The sequence below is a fragment of the Zosterops lateralis genome (assembly GCF_965231275.1).
Source record: "Zosterops lateralis genome assembly, chromosome: 2".
In the NCBI taxonomy this organism is placed as follows: domain Eukaryota; kingdom Metazoa; phylum Chordata; class Aves; order Passeriformes; family Zosteropidae; genus Zosterops; species Zosterops lateralis.
The window spans coordinates 108,532,101-108,558,805 of NC_139763.1; the positions used below are offsets into that span (position 1 = coordinate 108,532,101).

Sequence of the window (26,705 nt, forward strand, 5' to 3'; positions counted from 1 at the left end):
ACAGGAGCTATTACAGGGTTGTGTTTTGGATTTGTGCTGATAATGTAGATACGTTTTTCTTACTGCTGGGCTTGCACAGAGCCAAGGTTTTTTCTACTTCTCACCCCAGGAAGTGGCCTGGGTGGGGTCCACAAGAAGCTGGGAGAGGATACACCAGTCAGGTGGTGGTGAACAACTACTCTTATTTGCATCACTTGCCTTCTTTAGGTTTTATTTCTCTGTCCTTTTTATTATTCTTTAATTTACAAATGATCTGATTATTAATTTTATAAATTATAAATTATTAAACTCTTTTTATCGCAACTCCCACAAGTTTTCTCACTTTTAACCCTTTTGATTCTATCCCTCCATCCTGCTGGGAGGGAGGGAAAGTGTGAAGGAATGCTTGGTGCTTAGTTGCTGGCTGGGCTTAGACCACAACATGGTAGATGACTATTTTGCCCAAGAAGATAGATCCTATAACATAAATATCTACTTGACAGAGAAGCAGAGTTAATATTTGTCAAAAAAAAAAAAAAAAAAAAAAAAAAAAAAAAAAAATCCCCAAACCAAACACCATATAAAACCTGGACTGAGCTACCTACAGTCAAAGAAATTGTAGAATTTTCTGCTTCCCCACAGAGCCCTAAAAGAGATCAAATTTTTCAAAACAGGCCTTGCAAATGTACTGAGCAAAGACTTTAGGGTGGAGAAAGACACAGGAAAAGGAACTGCTAAATTGTGCATTTTTTTTGGGTAAAACACAGTCATGTTGAGTCATTATGGCTAAAATTTCTTCAGTCACTAAAAAAATTAAGCAGGAAAGTAACTTCAGGTTGCTCAATGGTAAGATAGCCAGCAACATACAAAGAAACATCTACACCAATCCTTTTTTTTTTGTGCTTGTATGAAGAATTCTAACAACATTCAGCAGATGCCATCATTATGTGAGAATCTCTTGATTGCTGTAACTCTGCAACAGAAAACAAGATTTGCATACAAGTAATAGCAAGCCACTCCTCAGAAAAAGGAAATGGTACTTCCAAATGGACTTGTTAACACCAAGAAATATGGGATGCCTGCTGTGCAAACTTATTTAAGAGCATTGCCTTGGAAAATATTCTACCTGAAGTGTTCCTGCTAGAAAAGGGTCTTTTTTTTCAACCAAAAAACTTTCCTTTTACTACAGAAATATCTGGTATCATCCCCATTTTATCTTAAATAAATATGCACTATCATGCATTTACATAAAGTAGAAAACACTGATTATCTTAAAATGATTTTAGTCTAGACCACTTACCAGCACACCACACATGCAAAGTCAATTAGGTTACAGATTTGAACACTTAACATTTCTCTCATTACAACTCTTCATACAATGTGAGAGGGAAAACCAGTGACAAATTTGTGCCTATGCAGTTTCATGAATTCACCAGGAACAAAAAAAGGATGGCTACTAGGGGCAGGGAGAGATGGAAAAAACAAGAGACGAAAGCACAAATTAGCCCACGGTCAGAAGAATTCTGCATGCCGTCTTGAGGAATAAATCAGAAACTGTCCCAATTGCCATCCTTATCAAACTTAATGATGCTCTGCACAATCCACAGGTACCAACCTGATCAGAGATACACAATCCATGGTTTCAAAACCTGCACCTCAACTTCAGTACCATTCATCTGCTACAGGTAACATGTTCCAAGAGTAAAACAAATGGCATTTTACCTTTAAAGCAATAGCATCTGCTGTAAGTACATTGCACAACAACAGATGTTACCACACCAAATCACTATCAGTCTTACGCTGATCCAGTGGCACTGACGCAGCATCCAAAATGCAGCTGGACAAGGCAAGACCCTCCTATCCCAAAGTTATTCATGGAACTCCGGGTGATTTAGCAAAATAATCTGGAAATCTCTGGACATCTCAGCAGACCTTACCTTTAAAAAGCCATTTAGATTCATCACACCATTCTGTCTAGCAGTAAAGGATTTATGTTGTTTACTCGTCCCTGTGTAGCTGCAGGATTTTATGTATCCCAGTATCCAACAGTGCAGATACTGGCAGCAACAAAAAAATCAGTGCCCAAATGTGAATACAACATTATTAAGGATACCCCAGCACTATCATTCATTTCAAAGCTGCATTTTTAAAGGCAGGATGCAATCAAGGAAACAAAGGCCTCTAAAATGTTCCAGTTGTTTTTGAGAGGCTACACTCCACTCCTGCTGGAAAACAGCCACATCAAGGACCACAAAAACACAGGTTATTGGTGAGGGGAAAATCATGAAACAATTTTAATTAAATTGTCCAGGAGGCTCTTAGAAAGCTGTAGATGACAGACATTCTAGTACTGGATCTTGGCTGAAGGTACGGCAACTCATTGTATTTTGTGTCAATAATCACAGGTTAATTAATAAATGAGGTTCAGTTGTCTATTTAAAATACAAGACTCTTACAGGAGTAATATCCATAAATCTTGATTAACATCAAGGATGGAAAAGGAAACCAAGCTTGTTTGGTTTGTTTTTAGAGCTATCCATATCCAATATTAACTTATAATAAAATAAAAAAATATTTTGCATGCTTGAGCACATCAGTCTTTGCAGCACAGCCAAGCTGTGCCAATCCTACCTCTTAGCAAAATATCAGCTTACAAATACTATCTACGAGCAGAAATGAGTATGAAATATCCTTATGGCACAATGGTATTTCAAGATCTTTTGACATTAATCTTGAGATAGTGAACTACATGTGCAACTCCATACTTTGTTACAATTTGCATCAAACTATTTTTTTCTTCCTTTTTTTTTCCTTTAAATTTTTAAAATCACTTCACAAATTGACAATATTGTTGTATGAGCCTTGCCATGTAAATATATAAACATACAAAATACATCCAGTATGGTAATAACATGAATAAAATAGTTTCCACAGAGGAAAAGGAGAATAGTAGCACAGAATATAATTTTTTCTATTATATTTTCAAGGTTTGTTAAAAATCTGCTAAGGTTGGCTAGTTCTCCTTTGGCAACCAAATGTTTTACCGATTCAGACACTTTTCATATGGAAGGGAATCTGATGTACACACACACACAAATTACAGTCCCATCACAGGCTTCAGATACCTGAAATATGTTACCTTGCTGCAGTCTGATTATAGTGTGAGAAACCTGGTATTCTCTTACCTAGAACACAAAAGAGAAATTGTTTCAGATTAATTCATAGCATTGGTCAAATCACACATTTTGCAAATTAAAGAGGAATGAACTATGTACAACCAACAAATTTGATTTAGACTATTTAGTGGTAAATGGTCTTTAGTATTAAATAAATCCAAAAGATTTGGTATCATATTCTTTCAGAGTTTTAAAATTTTCTCTCCTTAGACGATTAAAAACTCTGTTTTTTCAATCAAGGAAGGTTAAAAGCCATGTAAAAATCCAAGTTCCATGTCTGCATATATATATATGCATATAAATATATGTGTTTATATTTATATAGGATGTGTAGATACTATAAAAATACTTTAGTTTCATTTTGTCTTCCACTTGCTTTTTCAACAATGACAAATGTCCAATAAGTTTTTGCCAATATTATCTTGAAGCTCAAGGAATGTCTGAAGTAGGCGCCAAGGTGTCTCAAGGTGCCTGAAGTAGGAGTGGCACCTTCTGTTTATCAAGTTTTTATAAACTAGTAAATAGATATATTTTCAAACAATCTAACCTTTAAATAGTATACATTCTTTTAAGCAAAGTAACTACACCTTAATGATGCCAACAACAAAAAAGAAATTACAAGTTCTTTCAACTGCTCGAGCTACAGAATAAATGGACTCCTGGGACAATTGAAAGTTTGTTCCTACAAGCTGTTTATTAACACTTGGGTGGATTTTTGAAGTCTCAGCCAAGACCACAGAACTGTTTACTTTTCACCAAAGTTTTCCTTATGACAAAAAGGAAATAAAATATCTCTCAGTTTAGTGCTGTAGCCATAAACCATCAGCTATCATATTCATGATTTTAAATGTTAGCTTTGAAATTTAGTTTAACTTCTTATGAGCCACACAGCAAAAATGAAAACGAGCCCAGCAAACTTAGTATGCTTAAACACACAAAATTTTCAGCTAATTTAAAACCCACCAGTACAGTATCTCTCACTGGTCCTGGCCCAGTACGACTGACACATCCAGGAAGCACAGCTTGGGTACATTTTTTTCCAGCACCAATGACTGTAGATTTGCTTCTTTCTTTCTTTCTCCCCCAGATGCTGCAGCTTCTTCATGCTCTGTTTGTGCAGCCATTCATTGACCCAAAACTTCTTGGTGACATTCCCCACTCTAAACTTCAAACCATTTAAACTTGAAATTTCTGCTTACTTTTTTAACTAGATCATTCAGACAGGTCTGGGTTAGTTTCTGGTAATAGCAATGCTTGAAATGGCACAACAGAGAGTGTGATAACTCTCAGTGGAGAAAGCTTTGCTGGCAGAGGATCCCAACCTTTCCTTTAACCTAATTCTGTTTATCCATTAGGCAATCTAAGTGATTTTCTCAGTGAACAGCTATGGACAGCAAAACTAACTTTTTCTCCTCTCCTGTTATTGAATCCTGAGGAACGGAGCTTTCTTTAAAGCGAATTCTTTTCCTGTTCCCTCTGTTGAGCTCATTATCTTTATAATAACTAACTTGGCTATTTTTGTAGATTTTCTTTGATAATTGTTACTCACTTGGGCTGAGTGATAATCTTAAGAGTAGAGAGGAGGGGGAGGAAAAAAGGTAACATTCCCAATGATAAATGGTTTCTAGTGACCATTAGATTTTATTCTACAGAAAAGCTGCTTGGCTTCATTGTCACAACTTCCAGTAAAAGTTTTATTACACTTTATAGAATTACAGAATATTCTGGTAAGAACAACAACTCTTAGGTTTTGTTAAACAACAAAGTATTTAGACCTTCAAATGTTAATGTATCTTATTTAGAGGTTGTGAAACACTTTGAAGAAAAGTGCAAAAATGCTGTAAACTGAAAATATTTCAAGATTAAAAAAAAATAAATTGGGCTTCCACCAGGGCAAGCCAAGCAGGTTCTGAGAAAGGAAGACTTTGCCACGTGGAAGTCCTGCTACTGCCCATGTTGTCACAGTTGTAAAAATCTTCCCTATTCAGTGCTCATGCCACTTGTCTGAGACAGAAAAAGAGGAGCTCCAGAGCTGGACTCTTTCTGTCGCATTCCTCTACTTGTTCCCCTTGACTCTTATCAATCTGCAGAATCAAAAACATGTTTAACTTAGGATTTATGTGTATTATTCTCTTTCTTTTCTGTTTCACAACTGCAGCCACCAGCACAGTCTCCTTCATGTCGTGTGAGAGGAAATTTAAAATGGTCTTTGGAAAGAAGAAACAGATTCTAAGGGTGTACACAGGGATTTATTGCTGTCATCTGAAATATCAAAACATCTGCAGGTTTTAGTAGCTGAGACACATGTTAGAGAAAGGAAAAAAAAAAAAAAAAGGGTATAATATTTTACCCTGCATTTTAAGCTGTGAAACTGAGCAGCAGATGTTCATGAGCTACAAGTGATTTCAATGTAATAATTAGTAAAGAAAGTTGCTTTAGTGTAGGATGGCAAAATAGCACTGACATCTCTGGTTTGACACAAAGGGAACAGAGAAAAGTAGATCAAGGAAGAATTCTGTGTTAGGTACACTGGAGAAACAGGGAATAGCATAAGGAAAAAGCATCACTGGAGATTTTTATAAAGGTTTAGAGTTCATTTCTATATGGTTTAAAGAGATCAGAGCTTTACAACTGAGGTGTGAATTGAAAGTTAGAGGGTTTATGATCGATGACCCAGGAATAAGCTGAGTACAACAAATACCTGACCAGTTGGAAGTCAACAGCAGCCCTATACCAAGAGCAGAGCAAAAGAACAGCCTTGAATAAACAGATACCTTGTTCTAAAAACCCAGCTGGGAAAATCCATTATGAAATAATCCACAGTAATGGAAAAAACTCACGATTTTAAGTCGTGATCACTTCTAATGAGTCAAACCACTAAATTGCCTTTCCTTTGAAACAGATGACATTTAAAATCTTAAAACTGGTGATTTTATATATTCAATCTTAGCAACCTCCTTAACTTATTACTATAAATTAATCCTTTGAGCTCAAACATAGAACACAAAAAAAAAAAAATTTACATTTTCACCACAGTTATGCAGAGTGCACAGATCCAAGCCTTGCTCACAGCTCTCAGGCTAATCAGGCCTGCTTGCATCATATGAATTCTCCTTGAGCTCGACTTTGAGTCGACTTTGAAGTTTATGAGCTGAAAAGCAGCTAAATTAAGCAGAACAAAACAAGCAAATGACAGCTAAAGAAGCATTAGACCCAAGTCTATCCATTCAATTAATTTGCAGTTTTACCCACTCTTCTGTTTAACTGCTTTGTCAAAATTTCGACAGAAGGACCATATGACTGAATTTATGCTACACACATCAGTAAGATAAATATCTGATATAAAGGACAAAATAAATAACTCTGCACAACAAGACCTAGTAAAAAAAAAACACCAAACAAAACAAACCAACTCATTCAATATTTTTCTAGTTTAGTTTTAAATGTATGCATTTGCTCTTCACTGGAAATTTAAAATGTTATTTTATGAATATATGAAAAAAACTCATAAAGAGACAGGAAAGTATGCAAGAACTAAAAGAAAGAGCAAATGCATAAATTATAAAAGCATTCCTGGGAAAAAGACATAGGAGACCTTGCAGGAAACAAAAAATTCTTTTTTTTTTTTTTTTTTTTTTCTGTTGTACTCTGATAGAATTCAACACCAATAACATGAACTCAATTAAGATATGAAATCAGTCCTAAACAGGGTAAAGTCCTGCAGCTTTGTCCTCAGCTACTTCAAGAAACTCCCATCTACCTTCTCAACTTTTCAATCCAGTTTTCCACCGATAAATGTTGCTTGAGATACAGATGGATCAAAAAAAAAAAAAAAAAAAAAACCAACAAACCACAAATCAAATGTTGGTATAGAAACTACAGAACATTTTAATTCTCATACAGGCTTTTTTAATTATTATGTATAAGTAAGTTCTCAGTAGAGATAATAGCTACTGCAACTGTGCTTTTCTAACCAAAGAATGCAAGAACCCATTTCTCACTTCACCAATCTACTAGAGGAAGAGGAAAAGCAGTAAGGCAAAACATGCTGGGTGAGTCTAAAGAAGATGATCAATAAGCCTTTAGGAGTATGTTTATATAGAAGGGTGCTGATCATGCTGGAGTCCTGTGGAGAGAAATGTACTTCGCTCTTTTTTTTATTTTTCCCTTCCCATAAGGAAAAAAAACACAATGTGCTTTAGCAAACACTTTCTACTTATATTCCCACAGAATTCCTTATTGTCGTGGAGAGATCCTTCCAATAATCAAGCCAACTTAGTAAAACCTACAGCTTGTCACTTCCTGACAGAGATGACAGGTGCTAATTCTCTCAGAGGTATCGCATTCATACAAAGTCTGGAAAGATACTCATGGGCATAAAAAATATGTCTTTTGATCCAAAGACTGTCCTACTCCTGTCCTCTACATCACAGAAACACTAGAACAAGTCAAAGAAAACAATGAGAAAAATTGCACATATCATCAATGTTACTCTCAAAACAACTGACTACATCTCCCATTAACTACATTATTTTAATGTAATCAAGGACATTACAGTTTGCTGAGCACTTCATGTAAGCAGCATTACAAAGCACATGCAATAACAAATTCCTATTTTCCACAATTTCCACGTAAGCATTAATAGAAGCAATTCTTCTTCATGAAATGATTTTCTGACGAGTTTTGAAAGCTTGCACTTATCTGTCCTGTAAAGCCAAGATAAACAACAGTGCAAGCTTTTGTTGTTTTTTTTGGGGTTTGCTTTGCACACATGCATGGTTGATTTTCACATCATGCCTTGGAAAAAACTAATAATTATATATAACTAGAAATGTAGGAAAATGTCCCCTGGCTAGAAAATCATTGCCAATGACTAATGCAGAAGAATAGTGATAATATAGTAAGAAAAAAGCAAACATCAAAGATATAAGCATCACAAAAAATGAACCTTCAGTTTTACTTGAGTCTAACTTCCATTACATCGAGCAATAAATCATTAGTGCACTAATCAACTTACTATGGCACAATCTTGTGAGATGTGTTAGGAGATATCAGAACCAGATATTCTTTTCTTAAGGAATAACCAAACAAAAAAGTTCAGAGTCTTTTAAATGCATATGTCAAGTTGGGTTTTTTTGTTTGTTCTTTTGAAAAAAAAACCCAGTCAACCCAAAATATCTAATTTTTTCAAAATACTAGGATTTTTCTCCATGTGAACTTCACACTTCTGTTACACAGATTCTGTTTCCTGACAGGATTGTAGCCTTGTTTCTCCAAGGCAGATGGGTCAGATGTAGGCTCTCAACTGTAATTTGGGGTAACGACCTAATTTCTACACCTTTAGAGAAATCGGTAATGAAAAGCTTGTTTGCCAACTCTAAAATGTGGAGTAGGTTCTCCACTACTTCATTGCTTAAATTGTAAGGCAGGCAAATTGTAAAACTACAGGTTAGGATAGCTCTAATACACTGGGTAAATAATCACATATTGGGTCCTATTCCATGAGTTTCTTCTGAAATTATGTAGAAATTAACACAGTGATAACTATTGTGTCTCATTTATACTGATTTACAAAACTTGAGTTACTTTGAGAAATGGTAGCTACAAAGTCTGAATATGATTCTTGGTTACACACTATGCCTTATGTTAATGTAGAAATACTTGGAAAATAATAAGAGGAAATATGTGTGTTGTAGATATAGACCTGGACTGAGATGCTACATCAAGACACAAAAAACACAGAGAAGCTGTGGTGAGGTGACCTTGGCTGGCTGCCACATGCCCACCCAACTGACAATGTCCTAAACAGGATGGGGAAGAAAGAATTAGATGAAAATGCTCGTCATTTTTTTTCCCCCACAAAGAAAAACTTGGGAAAAAATAATTTATTTTATTGCCAGTTAAAACAGAGTTGAATGGCAAAAAAAAAACAAAAAGAAAAACCACAAAACACTTTCACTTCTTCATCCACAAATCCTTTGCCTCCCCCACTGGAGCAAGACTGGGGAATGGGAGCTGTGATCAGTCCAAAATTCCTCTCTGCCACTCCTTCCTCCTCAAGCTTTTCCCTGGCTCCAGCATGGGAAGCTCTGCAGGAAAACCTGGATCACCTCCTCCTGCTCTCCCCTTGGGGATCTCAGAAACCTTTCTGACATTTTTCCTCACAATCCTGGCTGTGGGCTCAGCTGGATTCTGCTGTGTGCAGCAAGGGGCAGCTCTGGCTGCCAGAGCCTGGACACCCCTGCAGAGCCCCCAAACTGGCTTCATAACCAGGGCTCCCAAGGCTGCAAATTCTCTGGGGAACCTGGGCAACACACATAGCTGTAATTTGTCATCAGGCAGATGACAAATCTCAATTTGTCAGTCTCTGTGCACAAGGTAGGTGCTCTGAGTTAGTGCTGTGACTGCTCCTGCAGCCGAGAAAAAGGCTAAATCTTGCTACTTATGCAGCATTTTGCTTTAAGTAGACCTCTGAGTCAATTATAAAAGTATGTGAAATTCCTCTCAATAATACTAAACAGATGAAGGAAGAAGTAACACTGTGGGGGACATGAAGATTGTTTTGTTATTGACATACACAATAATTGATTTGGTTTCTCAGCTTCTGTTGCTAGAAATTCTGATGTATTACACTTAGGATTACTAGTTAGCTTCCATTTCCTTTCAACTTTTGCCTCTGGATAAGCTCAACTATTCCCAAGAAGAAACACTGATCAAGTACATTTGTCATGCGAACAACTATAATAAGGTAATTCATCATAGTCTGCCAGACTCTTATTCCAGGAAGACTGTTGCATTTTTATCCTTACTTAAAAATCTGCTGTCACTCCTGCTGGAAATTTTGGTAGACACTTTGGACATGTTTAAAAGCCCTTCCAAACTGATAGTGGCAGATAATTAAGTTATCAGCTATCAGTGTCTTTTTTCACTCTCTGCAATGTTTATGACACCATGAACCTTTCTGTCTGCTTTAATCTGACCTGCTCTGAACGTGTGATCCCTTGTTCCTTCCCTTTTCCTTTCCCAACAGTAGCCAGTGACCAGTGTAATTCACTACAACAAATGAACTTGTTCTGGGGGGGGGGGTCTAATTGAGCAATTTTGTTTTCTTTTCAAGGTCTGAACTAAACCACATCCCACAATCTGTTCTTCAGCACTGCAGTGGCAAAAGATTTACTTGAAGGCAAAGCAAGCTAAGATTTTAGGTTTCCAAATGGAAGAAGAATAAACCAATGCTGGCTCATAGTTGTGTGTGGGTGAAAGTGGGAGTTGCTATTTAGGCTGTCAGTAATGCTTAATGTTTTTGTATTTCTCTAGTCAAAGCTCAATTTTGATTTTGCTTTTGCAAGCTTGGCACTTCACCTCCATGCTGAGTGTTAAACTTCATGTACTCTTCCTGTATTTTCTCTTATATTTCTCTGGTGGTGCTCTGTGGATATAAATATTCTCTTTCCAAAAAAAATCTGCCTTTTGTTCACAAAAAAAAATATATAGGGCATGAAGTTTTAGCACTGGTGAACAACCTCACAAATGGAAATGCACTGAAAAAAAAAAAAAAAATCTACTGAGAAGGAAGCTGGTTCTACTTTCATCTTCCAGAACAGCATTAACAATAGCAAGGAGAAAAAAACCTCAATCTTGCAGATCTATTGCCTCACACACAAACACAAACAGGGCATAGTTTTAATCCTTGCACTCCGTCCATCAGCCCCCTTTATCTGTGGCTTTTCAATATAGCAACACAAGCCTAATGACAAAGTGATCCTAAAAGCTAGAATCAATTTCTACCACAGCCACAGCCATCAGAAAGATAGGTAGAGAAGTGAGATCTGATAAGCAAAATTAAAAGTAACATCAGTTAAACCCACAGGTAGATACACAGGGTAGATTGCTAGCAGTGCCATGCAATCTGTGTGCACTTGGTTTATTAACAGCATTTCATTTATGAGAGACGAAGGAGCGTGACACAAGATTTATCCTGAAGCAAGGCTTCACCAAGTGTGAAAGATGGGGATTCAGCACCACAAGATAAATGAGCACTCCTCCTAATACTGGAGAAGGGAAGGAGCCCTGATAGCTCGAGGTGAAGCAAGGACCATTCTTAACGCTCACTTCACTTGTATTAGTAAGTCTTCAATAAAAATGACATATATTACAAATAAGAAGTCTAAGTATGCAAGGAACCGAGTTGGCAATATTTCAGTCTTCAAAATACCCCACCTTCCAAGCTTTGTTTGCATGTGTGTCAGATGAAACAGGTGAAATGAATTTTAAAAAAACAGAAACGGACTTATGCACTCAGAGATTCTCATGCATTTAGAATTAAAAACATTTGTAACCATTTCACTCAGATTGAGAGTTTCTCAACTTTGGTCCCGAAAAAGGGAGGTTCAGAAGCTAAAGTAATCATTATTTTCAAAACCAATATTTAAGGACTATCATGCTTAGCTCTTTTTCCTAGACTTTTCACATCAGCTAAAATTTTACAGAAACAAGATTTCCAGTAGACATCCTGACACAATTATACATTGAAGGATGCAGCTCATATTGTTAAGACTAATTCCAAATCAATCTAACTACACCATCCAGCACTTACAATTGGAGAGACACAATTTACCTCAGAGTATCGGCAGAACTTGATATTTTTGTTCTCCCACCCCTAGCTGGATCGCTCCTTGCCCACGCTCTGGTTCCAGGCTTGAAGCCAACAGATGTGCCAGACAAGCAGATGTCCTGAAAACCTTGGCAGCTCTTCCCTATCCCATGACCAAATGGAGTGGCATGTCCCTCATAGCTGAGAAAACAGTTCAGAGGTGCAAACAAAAGCAGTCCCTGACTGTGTGTGAATGGCCTTTGCCCAGCATATCCACCCCAAAATGGCAGAGCCTGTCATTTTCATTTCATAAGGGTTTTTTGGTTGGTTTTATTAATCTAGTTGCCCTTACCAACCACAGCTCGCCTGAGCTACAAGCAGTGCTAAGAAACAGAATCAGTAATTTCAAGGGAATATTTCTAAAGTCTAAGAGCTGTGTTCATATTCCACTTGAAGACAATATCTTATTACAACTCCTTCAAATTCTGAATAGAAAATCTAGAGTCAAGATTTTGTGTATGTGGAGTGCTATGATGTAACTATTTAGTATTAGAGAAAATCTTATTGCTGTTATGAAAATCTGTCCAGACTCTTAATGAAGGTAAAACTGCTGAAGTACATACAAGTCAGAATTGCAAATAATCCCAATTTATGTTTTAAAATAACATTAATTTTTTTGATATGAAAGCCATTTCAAAGTTACAGCACAGAGAAGGATAGTTCTTATTGCCAAAGGGACCTGGGGACCATGAAAACAAATTTCATGATGCTGGATTTTAAACTGGAGGCACTCCTATAATGAAACAATCATTCTATCCAGGGAGTTATAAAAACAGCCTAAACAATGCAAGGCCATAAAGTGTTTGACCTCTTTCCCACAAGACAATAAATCAGGGTGCCAAAGAAGCACAACACTATCAAACTGATGAAACCATGAGGCCGATGAAAGTCTCCAAATTCAACTGGGAAGAATTTCATTTCAAATTTCCAGGGGGAATTCTTTATCCTAGATAGACTGAATTCCTACTTAACATTTCTCTGTCTGTGGCGACCATCATTTTTAATTATTTCTGACATTTTGTCTATCATACTGGATCCCTGGAGAAAAGTAATGAGTCTCCTTGTGTGAAAGGTGAAAAGAACAAAGATCACATTAACATGCCTGAAATAAATTAACCACATGATCTTATAACTAAAGAACCCCAGAAAGGATCCCACTTGCAACTACCAGCGTGACCACAAAAATCTCCCCATTAGCTATAAAAGCTAACCAGCAACATCTTAATTCTGGCATTTCGGTTACATTAGTTGATTGTTTGTTCCTGTTCCAGATTTAAAAACAGAAATTGCCTGATAAGAATGATCATACCAGTACCAGCCAACCAAGGAGGGTTACTTTACCTGAGGAGCTGAGCACAGTAATTTCTCAACTGTTTCTTTATAAGTGCTTGGAAAAGAAGTTTGGTAAAGTTATACTTAACTTTCCCCTGAAGGTCGTGTTTGTACTGCAATAAAACTTACTCAGCTTTTTTTGCAAAGAATATACCAATCAGCTCAAATCAAAAGCATTGGAAAGTACAAATTACATTCTCTCTCCTCCTGGCTTACTGGGAGAAGCACTCTGTGATAGTCTCAAGGAAAATTAAGCAAAGAAGTCCAACAGTCTGTATTGTCTTATCTTAATAGAATTTTAGAACAGCAATGAATGCCTCCGAAATATAACTAAGGAGAAAAGCTAATTGGCAGAAGATTATAAATTATATTTTCATATTCTACAAAATAAGTACAAGATAATTTATTATTATATTCAAAACTACAACTTAGTGGGTAAAAGCAGAAGAGTGAGTGCAAAAAATAATGTTAAACACTCTCCTTGGAGAAATAATGTTTTATGAACTATTAATGTATCAATACATTTTATTTAAAGAAACACTGATACATTAAAATAGTCTATTTTCTCTCTCTTTCTACACATAATGCATTTACTAAGTAATGCTGTGGATATATGCACCCATCTATATAAATATAAAGTAGCATAAAATAAGCAAATATATACTCAATTTTCTACTGTTTGAAGTAAATTGTGTACCTTCTCTTGGTAATATTCATACAATATCTCTTTTCTAAGCTGCATAAGCACACATCTCGAGGTAACATTTCAAACAGTTCTACTGACTGGCAAATCAAGTTCAGTCTTGTCCCAGAAACGTAAAAGATGGTCAAGAAATAAAATGTTACAGTAAATATCATCATATTTCTAGCTCATTTCGAGTTCATTTTCTGTGATTTTTTAGCACCTTTAACCATCCCTAAGTTTCTTCAGTGGAACTCCCGCGGATCTTTTCTTCAGGAAAACACATTAAGCAAATTAACTGGTTACATTTCTCCTGGGGGCCACAAGCTACACCATATATTGTAACGAGGTAATTATGTTGCCACTTTGTCACTGCTGGACTTTGCATCAAATGTTATTTGACATACGCTTTCATAAAATGAACTACAATAACAGGCCGTTAAATACAGGCAGCAGAACTGTGGCGGCTTCAGCTCTCTCACTGGCACCTAGCACTGCTCTGAGAAAAGTCTTATTTTTGCAGTCAGACATAAAAGATAACTTGTCCACAAATTCAGATGAGTAATTATCACCCTGCAGTCAAAGATGAAATAAAATTCCAAGCTATTTTATACCTTCCTTTCTTATTCCATTATGTTGTCAATCGACATTTGAACTAAATGTTTAGAAGTAATTATCCAGAAATTACTGGAAGCAGTTTATAGAAATCTATAGAGTCCATAACTACAAAAAAACCCAACCAAACAAATAAAAACCAAACAAACCCACAAAAACACAAACCCAACCCCCCCCCCCAAAAAAACCCAAACAAATAAACTTAAAAAAAAGTTCTGAGGAGTTTTTCTGCAAATTCTCAGGTAGAGAAGCAGCAGAGGACTGTAAAGTAATCTTACTATAAAACTTGACTTGCACAAAAGGCTTGCATAGATAGTTCTGACCATGAAAAAACCAAACCCATAATTTTGTCATCCACATTCAGCAGAAGAACCAAACTCAGTAATAAGGTTTGGGCACATAAGCACAAAAATCAGATGTTTATTCTGAAATGCATCTGCTGCCTTGCAGCAGTTTTGAATTACAACAAAAAAGACACACATATATATATATATATAAAATAAAAGATCTGCAAGCAGGAAGGAAATAAACCATGGTGAATATATTTCAATTTAATATGATGTTTAGCAATTGCTGCAGTGCTCATCAGAAATGTAACAGTAGTCAGTCATGGTACAGTCATAAGCCATGATTTTGCAAAATTTCCCTTTCAAGATGTTTACTGAAACTAAATACAAAATCTTACTGACTTTACACTGACACAAAGTTAGTTCTCTGTCGCACTAACTCATATTTACACTGCTCTTAAATCTCACCTTGAAGAAAGAAGGAGTAGCTATTTCAAGAATAACAAGTACTGTTGTTACTGTTGGGATATTTATTACAATGTCTCTCATTACACATAACTATGCAAAGCAGTTATTATTTTTATCACTTGCAGTTACTGAACTTCACATTCACCATCACAGAAGCCCATGCTTAACTTTATACTGGTTTTAAATATTTCTTTTTAAAAACAAAGACCTTTTCCTAATTTTTCTTTTCAAGTTTTAGACACTTGGGAACTGCATTTTACTTAATAAGCTGCCCTTGGTGTGACTTCTAAAACATGCAATCTGCCAAAAAAAATTAAATAGACATGTTAGGCTTTCATATACCATTATATATATGTCAAAACATGAAGAGCATTAGGCCTTTTCATCTTTAAGATTTATCATTAAAAGGGGCACTCCTCAGAAAAAAAGCAAGAATAAAAAAAAGACCATGTCCTAGTTATTATGAAGTATATCGCCTCAAGTTGTGGAATAGCAGTTAGTAAGAGCAGAGAGAAACCCTGCAACATAATTTATTTGGTATGAATAAGCATCTAAGTGATTTTATTGGAAAAAAAAGGCCTCAAGTATCTCCATTCTCCAGACTTTCCTCTTGTAGAACAGACTTTCAGAAGTAGCAATCTTATTGAGCTGTATTTCAAGATCAGAGGGATCTTTATTCTCCTAGATGCAATTTAAGATAAAGAAAATATCAGAAATAACCCTAGACATCTGTAAAGATAGTGTACAACACAAGGTGCTTTACCCAATTCTAAACTGGTATTTTATCCTTTGTGCTCCCAGCATAGAAAATGAAAGAATCATAAATCATCATGGAATTGCCTGGGTTGGAAGAGACATTAAAAATCATCTTATTCCAACTCCCTGCCATGAGCAGGAACACCTTCCACTATCCCAGAGTTTCTCAGAGCCCCATCCAGCCTGGCCTTGAACACTTCCAGGGATTTATCCTTCTAAATGCACAAGGATTTCACAATGCTCAGTAAACTGAAAACTGCTGTCCTTTCACAGCACAGAAAATAAGACCACCATCTGTTGTTCCCTTGCAAATACTTTCTCTAAAGAGATTGTTGTAGGAGCAAAGTAAATTCTGAGAACAAAATAGGAAAAATGTAATTTGAAGTTGTCACAATACAAACAAATAGGGGATGAAGATGGATGATGGTGGGTGGTCTGGAAGCCTGTCTAAAACCATATGGCCTGATCTAAGACCTAAGATATAAATCTAAAGCTTATGGTTTCCTAAAGAGATTTCAGTTACAAAGACCTATGTAAATCATTAAGGCTGAAGAAACAGTCTTGTTGTTATCACTGCTTATAGTTCTTTTAGTTATTTATGAGTACGGAAGTTTGTTATTTAAATATTGTGACATTTAGAAATGCATTGTATGTTACCATAAAACTCCAATTTATAGCAAAACAAAGTGCTTCAAGCTGTGCTGGATGTAGCAAGTGGAAGCTGCAGGTGTCTAAGGAGTAAATGGATGCCAGCTTGTTAGCTGAGGTGAGAGGCTGAGGTGAACTTGCATAATGAAGAGCGAGTTTCAGGAAAGGATGAAATTCTGCAGGCAAATGAGAAAAGGAAGCAGAACCAAAGGTGATTTTTTTGTTTCTTGAGAGGGTTTGGACATATTAAAGTAAAGCAGGAGCTTATGGTAAGAAGCTGGATTTCTGGAGGAGGACCACTAGAACTGTTGAGTAATTAGTAGAAGCCAAACACCTTAGAAAGATGTGGAGGTGGTTTGGGCAGCAGACAATGAGGATTCATGGATAACCACCAGTACCAGATCACCAGACCACAGAACAAGAACAGTTTCAGCGCTGTTTTAAGACAGAAGAAAAGGAAACTCTAACGATAAACTAATTACTATACTAATAACCCTGTTAATGTGATGGCTGAAACTGCTCTTTCCCCAATTAACTCTCCAGAAGGAGTTGCTGTTCCTGTTTCTTCTTGCCCCCATAACACCACTTACTCGTATCAAAACGAGCACTTGTGTGGCTGCAGACTGAATACCAGGGGACTAATTCAGCTGCAAAGCAACCTTGCATTCGGTTCACAGCCTTACCTCATAAACACTCCCTCTAACTCAAGGCAAGTCATTATGCAGGGCTGGAGTGCCTGAGGCAGCAACCACCTTCCACGGGGCATGAATATAGAGAACGAGTGGGTGTGCAATGATCTGAAAAAGAGCCAAAAACTCTGAAGGAGTCAAACCTCCTCTGCTACCCAATAAAGCTGGCACAGACTGTGCCTTCTTCAGGACTGAAACAGAAGTGACCACGGACATTCAGCAGTTGCCACTTATACCTATTATTCACAACACAAGCTTGCTGAAAATGGTCTATTAACTAGAAAATTACCATAATGAGATTCAAGGACCTATCCACAATCACCTTTAGAGGTAGCTGTCCAATTTTTTTTTTTTTTTTTTTTTTTTTTTTTTTTTTTTTTTTTTTTTTTTTTTGCCTTATACCTGACCGTGTGTAAATCATGGACGAAAAGTAAATGAGAACTTCCATGCAGCAAGAGGTACTGGGTTTGGTAGGGAAAAAATACATTCCTCCCTCAAAATACTGTCCTTCTAAAAACAGTGCAATCATAAATCTTTGTTTCAAACCTGTGTGAATACGTCTGGCAATCTCCACTATAAAAAGTATGAGCAGTTTTCAGATACAAGAGGCTGTTTTCCCACCCTACCATTAACATTTTACCATTTACACAGCTCTCTTCACAGGATCTGTGAAGCTGGCATTATGAGCAGTAGGAAGAAATAAATGCAAAACAAGCTCTTTCTTTGGCTCTTGCCCAGCTCACTCACAGAAACCCAAAAGCTCACAGTTCAATCTTATCAGATTTTCACCACAGGTGAAATGCTTCAGTTTTTAGTTGTGAACTCTATCATATGTGCAGTGTAAAAAGGTATAAAAAACAGGAGACAAAATGATCCTGGCACCATCCTATAGAATTCCACTCTTGCATCCATGTGGTTTTTAATGAAAGATTTCATTGGTGGCAAGATATTACAAGAACTCTATAGCAGTCTGAAGGAAAAGGGAGAAAAACTCAATTTGCTTACAAAAGAAATGAGACCTTATTTCAAATACATGTACTCTCCTTCACCTGAACTAAAAACATACCTAAAGTCTTAGGTGATAATTTCTTTGAGAGAAATTAATGCTATCTCTTTCATGTGGCCATTAACCACTCAGTCAGTGATGACTGGAACCCTCCTGAACTTTAGTTGTACAAAGTGTCAGCTACAACACAAGTTCATGTAATGAAAGTGCCCTCTTGTTCTACCAGAGCAGACAGTGATCAAAAGTTAGATATATTTACTTGGACATTTCACTGTCCTTGTCACTGTCACTGAAAAGCATCCCCGAATTTGGCATTACCATTCCAATGAATTACGTCATTGTGTTCTCATTTGTAATTGACAAAAAAAGAAAAAGTGACACAGAGAAATACAAAACACAGGGCCTAAAGCTCAATTCCTAGATCCTTATGCTGCCACCTGAGCATCAACAGACTGACCACCTGCAGCTCTGGTTTGCTGAAATGCAACCTGACTGGCACCAGCCTGAACAGACCCCAAACCAATAAAAATTATCAGGCTTCTAGTTACAGCAACTAATGTCAGTTCCTTAAATCCTGAAGTACTGACTGAAGCACCTTAAGCATTATAAGGAGGCAGTGTATTTATTAAATTAGTGGCACGATAGAGCCCTTCTCGGAATGAAGGATGCAGATGAGTAAGTGGCCACGTAATTAGAGCACGGGAAGGATGATCAAGAGAGAGGTCCCAGAATAGCAAGTCCACACAGCACTGCTGGAAATGATCTGTCCTGTTCTGGAAGCAGTCTAGCCACATTAGCATGCTGCTCTGCTGTGCCAATAAACCTTTTGAAGCTAGAATGCCCTGAGTGTAACTGGATAAAATAAGTGACTCAACTGGGGTCGGAAATCGACAAGTCTTAAATCTTGTGTTTCGGAATGTTCTGTTCCAGAGCTGAAACAAGCAGCTTAATTCTGCCTCTGCCTGACATTAGTTCTAGCAAAGCTTTCCTGTGATTGAATCTGGCTGTGCTGCTATGCCTATGTCCCAGACAGGATCCAGTTATTGCTAAGCTCCCTCAGTGTGAAAAGAGATCAGATGCAGTCTCCGACTTCAGGATTTTCAGGATTTCCAGAAAAGTTTCTAAGAAGAAGAAATTCTCTTGGAAAAAAAGAATACCACAAAAAAAAAAGTTTTCAGTTTCTCGCAGTATCAAAAAAACAGCTACAGCTTTTCTGAACTCTTCTGTGTTTACTTACAAACCCCAGCAACCTAAGCACCACAGATCAGAGTTCTGGGTTTGTAGCTAAATTTTCTAAGCCTCTACTGAAGCTAAAGAGGGTAATTTTCAGATTTTCTAATTTCAGTTGTATTTAATGCAGCCCTATTGCTCGGATGTGGTCAAACCATATCACATCTACACGTTCATTGGTGTCACTCATTACCCTTGACTGCAGGGCAATACGTGGTCAAAATCAATAAATGTGCTCCCTCTCCCCATTTTGGTGCAGATCCCGGCTTCTCTTCTGAGACAGGAGGCTCTCTTAGCACCTCTGCTTGTGTCCAGCATTCTGCCCTCCCCAAACTGTGGGTGTCCAGTCCCTGTCCAATAACCTGGCAGTCAGTTTTGTTAGAATGCCTCTTGTCCAGCCACGCTGGATGAACCCTCAGCTGGTCACTGGCCCACTTGGCAAAGCTGTTGCCTTGCTTGGCCAGCTTCTTCCCTATATCCACTATAGTGCCCATGTGCACCTATTCTAATGCCAAAAAGCTTTTTTAACCTCTTCACTGCCCCTAGCCAGGTATTGCCTGTCATAAACAATGTCCATGAAAATAGTGACCATCAGAGGAAAAGGTTTAAAGCAACACCCACGTGCACAAAATGACCAGGTAAACCAATTCATGGCGTTTCATAAAACTAATCCAAAAAATCTCCTTTGCTTTTGAGGCTTTGTTTGTGCACAAGGATTAAAAAAAAAAAAAAAAAAAAGACAAAAATCTGGTGCTGTTATTCTGTTACAGAAAACTCGGGTGGCTTTGTGTGCCCTGAAATAAAGGAAGACATAAAACTTCTACATAAACTCCAGGGATGCTATAAAACAACGAGTTTTCAATTTCTGACCCTGAACTAAGTATGCCCTGCTTGTTCAGCCTATAAATTTTCAAGGTTATTTTCAAAGTGAAGAACAAAAAAACCCCAACCCCCCAAACCTTCTTCTCATGAGACAAAAAATTCATTCATATCAACAATGAAGTCAATTCTTGTTTTTTTAACTCATCCACACATTACTGATACAACTTGAAAAGTTAAATAGGCTAAAATATGATACATATTGTATTTTAATACATTTAAAATTCAGTTTGATTAAAGTCCAGGGTGCAGCATTTTAGGCTCCAGCCATAACTTCTGTGGTAGTTTTGAAAGATGTTCCTAGATATGAGCTATGGAACCAATTAGAGCCCCAGCTCAGTCTCAGGAAAAATGAGTCTCCAGAAATAGAACACTTGTATCACATAAAAGAAAAAGCAGATATACCCATAAACCCAAACTAGAACACCAACACGAAATGAAACTGGATTTGCAGGGAAATGTGATAAAGGCAAATGAAATACCTGGAAATACATTGTGCAGAGGATTTTACACTGAGCATTTCAATTATTCCAACATAGGCATGCCAGTGACTACTTTGCAGATACAGCTGAACTGCCTGGTACCAGTATAAAGATGAAATTAAATATCTCTCTCAACTCTTTTTCCCTCCTTTAGAGACTCAAACCCTTAAAATAATTTACATATACAGGTTCTCTGCTTACATGCAGCCCCTTTGAGTGAAGAAAGGGCAGTAGAAAAGGCCAAAAGACTGAATCAAAATGTGGAGGTTTTGTTGTTTCTGATAATATAACAATGTGATGGTGCTACAGTGAACACAAGAAAAAGAAAAATTAAAATGGTGATCTGAATGCCTCTGAAAGGAATGATTATTCTCAGTTCAGCTACCTGTTAGATCACTTCCCTCAGAGTTATGAAATGTTATGCTGCACCTTTTACTTTCATCAATTGTAGCACTCCAGCATTGTACAAAGAAAGAAGAATCATTGGTGTTCTAATCTCTACTTATTTTTCTTTTAGCATTTTTAATCCTTTTCAGCTTCTTTTGAGGTACAGCTTCCTTCCAGCTCACAAGGAGGGCTAATGACATCAATAGACTGCTCATGAGGGCACTTGTAACAAAACCTCTGCAAAAGAATTCCAGTGCTTTTGAAATAACTCAAAATTTTTCAGGAGACAAAACTGAACTAGCTTCATCATCCACTCCCCTTCCAATGTAATTAATTTTAAAAAATACACATAAATCCTTTTTGTTGTGCCTTTCTGAAACATTAGGAATAAAAAGCTCTTGCTTGTCTTTTTGTTGATCAGTGAGAATGAAAAAGACTTTCAGCAAATTGGAAACAAGTCAAAATGCCCTTTCTGACCTGTTAATGAAATCCTTCTTATGTACAAAAGGCACAAAAAGCATTTACTCACCACCTTAATGGTCACACTGCAAGTAGATTTTATCTGGCTAGAGATTCATTTACTTCAATGAGAAACTAATCTCTTTTGTGGGATTCATATAAAGGATTCGAATTTAAAAAAAAAAAAATACAAGGAATTGTTTACCTGCGGTAGGTAATAATACCTTTGGAAATGCCATCTATGGGTATTGACTACTGAATCATGAAGCATTAACCTGGCACACTTAAATGAGTTCATGCTGTAAAAATATAATGAGTCCATGCTTTAGACCAGCACAGAACAAAATGAAGACAAAGTTAAAATTAGATTTCAACCACACTCAGAAAAATTAAGGGAAAAGTGTAAAAAACATTTTTACAGAAGAGATTTGGGAATGCATGTAAAAACTTCTGCTTGAAGCCTTGCAAATAAGGGACTGACCTGACAGGAGGTTGGCAATGGATGCAACTGGAGCTTTAATTGACTAAGCTCGGACATTTGTCTCAACTGCCAATCCTGCTAACAATGAGATTGATAGATGTGAACTAATCACCAATTAGAGGGTGCTCCTCACACCCGGGCTGGGGCTGCAGGAGCTGGATGAACTCGCACAAAGGTGGATAAAACCAGTGTGCAGGAGAAGGGAAGAGCAGAGAGAGACAGACAGAGAGGCAGAGAGATTCCTGCCTGTTTCTTTCCAGAGAGCAGGAGATCTTAGGCTGAATTCATGGAGCAAAGTAGCACAGGAGTGAGGGAAATGGAGAGATGCTGGCTCCATGAATACATCATCAACCTCCATTTTGTCTTAAGGCACTTTGAAGCCACACCCAGGATGGTTTTACATGCACAGTTATTGGCATCTCTTTCCTTCTAGAATACAAAGTATTTCAGCATTACGTAATGGGACTGCATTAGCTGTCTGCTTTCCTTCCTCCCCCAAATGCAAATGCATTATCTAGTCCTTGTATCTCTTCCACATCCTTCTTAACAGGTTACTATTTATAATAGAAATCGTTAGGATTCCTTTTGCTCATAAGATGGTTAAACTCCTTCTAGACTGTCCTTGCTGGCTGCTGGTTAAAGATTATGTTTATATTTCCTCTATAAATTTTCTACCATTGCTAGCTTTGGATATATTGCCTTTAGGGGGGAAAAAAACCACAAACAAACCCTCCTTATCCTACCTCGTTGAGCAACTGATTTTATTTCTTTTCACTGGCCCAGACTTTTAAAACACATAGAATCATAGAATACAGTGAGTTTGAAGGGACCATCAGGATCATGAAGTCGAACTCCTGGCTTCATGCAGGACGCCCCAAGAATCCCACCATGATGATGGATCTTGTCTCTTGTCTCGCCTTTCCCTCCTCCAGATTATGGAATTGTGTATTTGTGAACACAGACTGTGAGTTTTATAGTTTAGAGTTAGTGATATTTGGGATTCGCACGTAATGCCACCCTGATACACCATGAAAGCACTTTAATGAATTATAATTATATTCAAGTCACAAAAATAGTGCAGTGAATTTATTATTCTTTTTTCCTTCCTACTCTTCTCTCTCCACTGTTAAAAGTTTTTTCTCAAGACACATGCTAGTTTCTTTAAATACTTTTTTGTAAGTACATCTGCACAAGTACTTCTATTTGGATTTATGTGCTTGTAGAGCAGAATTATTAAGAAATGGGGTGACTTTTGGGAGCAAATACTTGTTTCAATTGTTGTTTCTCTCTCCATTCTAGCTCTCATGTTGACAGCAAACTGCTCATGGAGTTGAGGTTATAACAAGAGTTGCCAGGTTTGAGAAGGAATAACTGGCAGCACAAAACCTCCAGCATGGCACAGACACATCCACCACCTCATAGTGCAGTGCTTTCCCCCCCAGCAAACCCTAAATGGCTTCTGTGGTGATTTAGGAGCATGGAATAGACACTAACAGGTCCACCACAATAAATGTTCCCTAACAAGCTTTCAAGATAATCTCATCTGCCTACGACCTGGACACATATATCCACCACATCCAGAATAAAAAGAAAGATTTTAGGGTGCCTCACAAGATGCTTTGCCATTAACCATTGCAGCTAAGACTTTTCCAAGGGTAAATATTTATTAGATATATCTGTACAGCCAAGGTTCTCTGGTTATTGTTAAAAGATGAGCACTATTCAAAATACCTGAATTTATTCTGCAGTGCTTAATAGGGAACCAGTACCTTTGGGGAGGGGGAAGGAGAAGGGAAGAAGTAAAAGAACTTAGGCTTGCATTTTTATATCTCAGTGGTCAGAGAAGTCTCCACCTACCTAAAAAGCCCAGGAAGTGACTTCCAGATATTTATGTCTTCACCAAATAAATCCTGTCTCTGGCACACACAGTGGAAGCTGACTGTGCTGCTGTTGGCTGGTAATGGAAATGCCAGAAATACCTGAAGTCCCAAGGGTTAAATCATTTCTGTAACAATAATGATCAAGCCATTAAATGTACATGAATATTTAATTTCGGCTGCACTTAGTTCCAGTCTTAATTGTCAAAACCACTTTGCTAAAAATATGCAAATAAATTATCTATTCTCCTCATTTATGCAACATCTTCACCTCCAGGTTTAGGACAAGGAGTTGAATCCACCAAGAAGCCATTTTAGTGACTTGCTCTGCCAATTTTGTCCACTTTGCACTAGGACTATGAACTAGGACTAAGAATAGTCGTGGCATCATCCATTCTCCTTCACCACCCTTTCTTTTTACCATAACTTTCACATCTTTCTTGTGATCTATAGAAAATAATTCCTCCACAATGACTTAGCTTTATCACCAATGCTTTTTACTTGATCCAGGAAAAAAACTCTGCTGTCCAGCTTCAGGCTTTCAAAACAGGCTCTACATTCCAAGTGTGGGAATAACTCAGGGTTAAAATCTGATGTGTGGAGTGCAATTTGCTTTAAACATAAAATTCTTTTAATGGCACTATTGAAAGTGCCCCTAAAGCATTCTCCAGAAGCTATTAAAAGCCATTCAGTGCATCCTGCAGTGCTAGAAACTCCGTGTACCCTGGCCCAATGACTACTGCATGTGGATCTTTTATCTAGAAGAGCTATATAGCAATGAGAAGCAGCAGTGCCTGGCACATTGTGATTAAAAAAAAACAAAATATGTCTTATTTTTATTTAGTTTTCCAAAGTTTTTAAAGAAAAATGCCTTTTTTTCTGCTACATTTACTTTGTCAAGACATATTGGGATGGAAGACTTGAAATTATATTACTTAAAGAACTGGAAGAATTAAACCAGGCAAATAAAGCTGGACAATCAACAACTATTGGAAACAAAACTTGAAAAAGTAAAGTTGAAGTTGTACAGTCCAGTCATTAGTAAAGAAAGGAGTAGAGTGACAGGGCACCTACCCTTAGAGGCAGGCAAAATGCACACCTAATAGTTATGCCTTTAGGCAAAAGTCTTAATTCATTGAGTTACAAATCCATTTTCCAGTGTTGCCTGCTAGAGGCCACACAGCCAAAAAGCATTTTCACAGCCTTTTTTATAACTCAGCAGAGCAGCTGACTGCTACAATTTAGTACTTTCTTAGAGTGCTAATGAAGTTACTTTTCTGTCATTGGGAAAATCTGAACTTTGAAAAGCCCAATTAAGAGACATTTATTTTGTTTCATACAGCGTGTTCAAAAAGAAGCGTAAATTTTAAAATAAAATACTGCTGCAGATGAGTTATGACAACACAACTGGATCTTTCACATGGAAGATCTATTGTACAGAATGTGGTTTTATTATATTTGAAGGATTGAATTTTATGAAGCTGAATGAGTAGCAAAAAAATGTTTTTATTAGGCTGGCTTAGAAATGTGATCAAATTTGGATTAATGTGATCGAGGTCTAGTGTGTCCTAAAAGGAAGATGAGAAGATCAGGCTCTTTCACCCTCACCCCACATATGTACCTACTAAAGAAAACAGCAGGTGGGACAAGCTTCAAAAGCAACAATATTGATGGGAAAGGTGGAAAAAAGCACAGCCTTACAACATATTTGTGAATATGTGAGTGTGAATGTTATGTCTAAGAAAATCTGTGCATTAATTCAATGACAGACAGTACAGGGAAGGTTCTTTTCAGGAATATTGAACTTCTCACAGTTTCCTTTCTGTTAATTTCCTACAAGGCTACACTATCGCTATCTTCTTTTCAATCTCAGAGAGAAAGTGAAATTAATTCAACAAAGAAACATATATTGCCATGAATTATTCCTTCATTTGTTTTCTAATGTTTCTCCAAAGGAAAGCAGCAACACAACGAGACATTCCCAGGTTATCCAACTAATGCATAATTTCAAAGGAAAAACTTATGGGTGTTGTCATGAAATGTACGCAGAATTACTCTGCCCTATTTGCCCTACACTTCTTGCAGCAGACTCCATACAGGCAATCAAGCTTTGAGGCAGTCTGGCACTGATTGTCCCCTTTTCAAAAAAGAAACTACCATCCTAAAATATCAGTGTGAAAAATCAGTTCTTGGCTGAGCCATTACATCTCAACATCTTATGTTTTCAAGCTGTAACACAAGAGAATATTATTTACATCCCTATGCCCACACTAAGATATTTCACCTCTGGTGAAGAGGTTAGCAAAAACAAAATGCAGAATTTACCACAAGTTATTGTGCAACTTAAGAGGAAAAAGTCAAAGGTGTTCTATAAGCTCTGGCCTCAAAAATCAGGTTTTTCTTTTCCTTTTGTTAAGAGTTTTTTAAGTTTTGCAATACACACTGTGTTAAGTAAATCAAATACCAGAAATCAACATTTTCTGGAGGATTCAGTTTGTTATTGTATAATCACTATTATTCAGAAGCCTAAATATGAAGTCTTTGTTCATAACTTGGTATCTACATTGTAATGCATTTTACTGGTAGTATTAAAAAAAAAATAGCATGTTCTCTGGAAAA

The 26,705-nt window shown here is 37.1% G+C and overlaps 1 protein-coding gene across 3 annotated transcripts in view; it reads right to left on the bottom strand.

The window, feature by feature from the left end:
* Nucleotides 1-26,705, bottom strand: part of CADM2 (cell adhesion molecule 2) — a 570,185-nt gene that overhangs the window by 300,959 nt on the left and 242,521 nt on the right. Inside the window, exon 1 of one of the 3 annotated variants that reach the window (XM_083855091.1) lies at nt 3,119-3,139. The exons of the other annotated variants lie outside the window; for them this stretch is intronic. The gene's annotated coding sequence lies outside the window, so the exon portion shown is untranslated. Of the gene's footprint in view, nt 1-3,118; nt 3,140-26,705 lie in introns of those variants that run through there. 3 annotated transcript variants of the gene reach the window in all.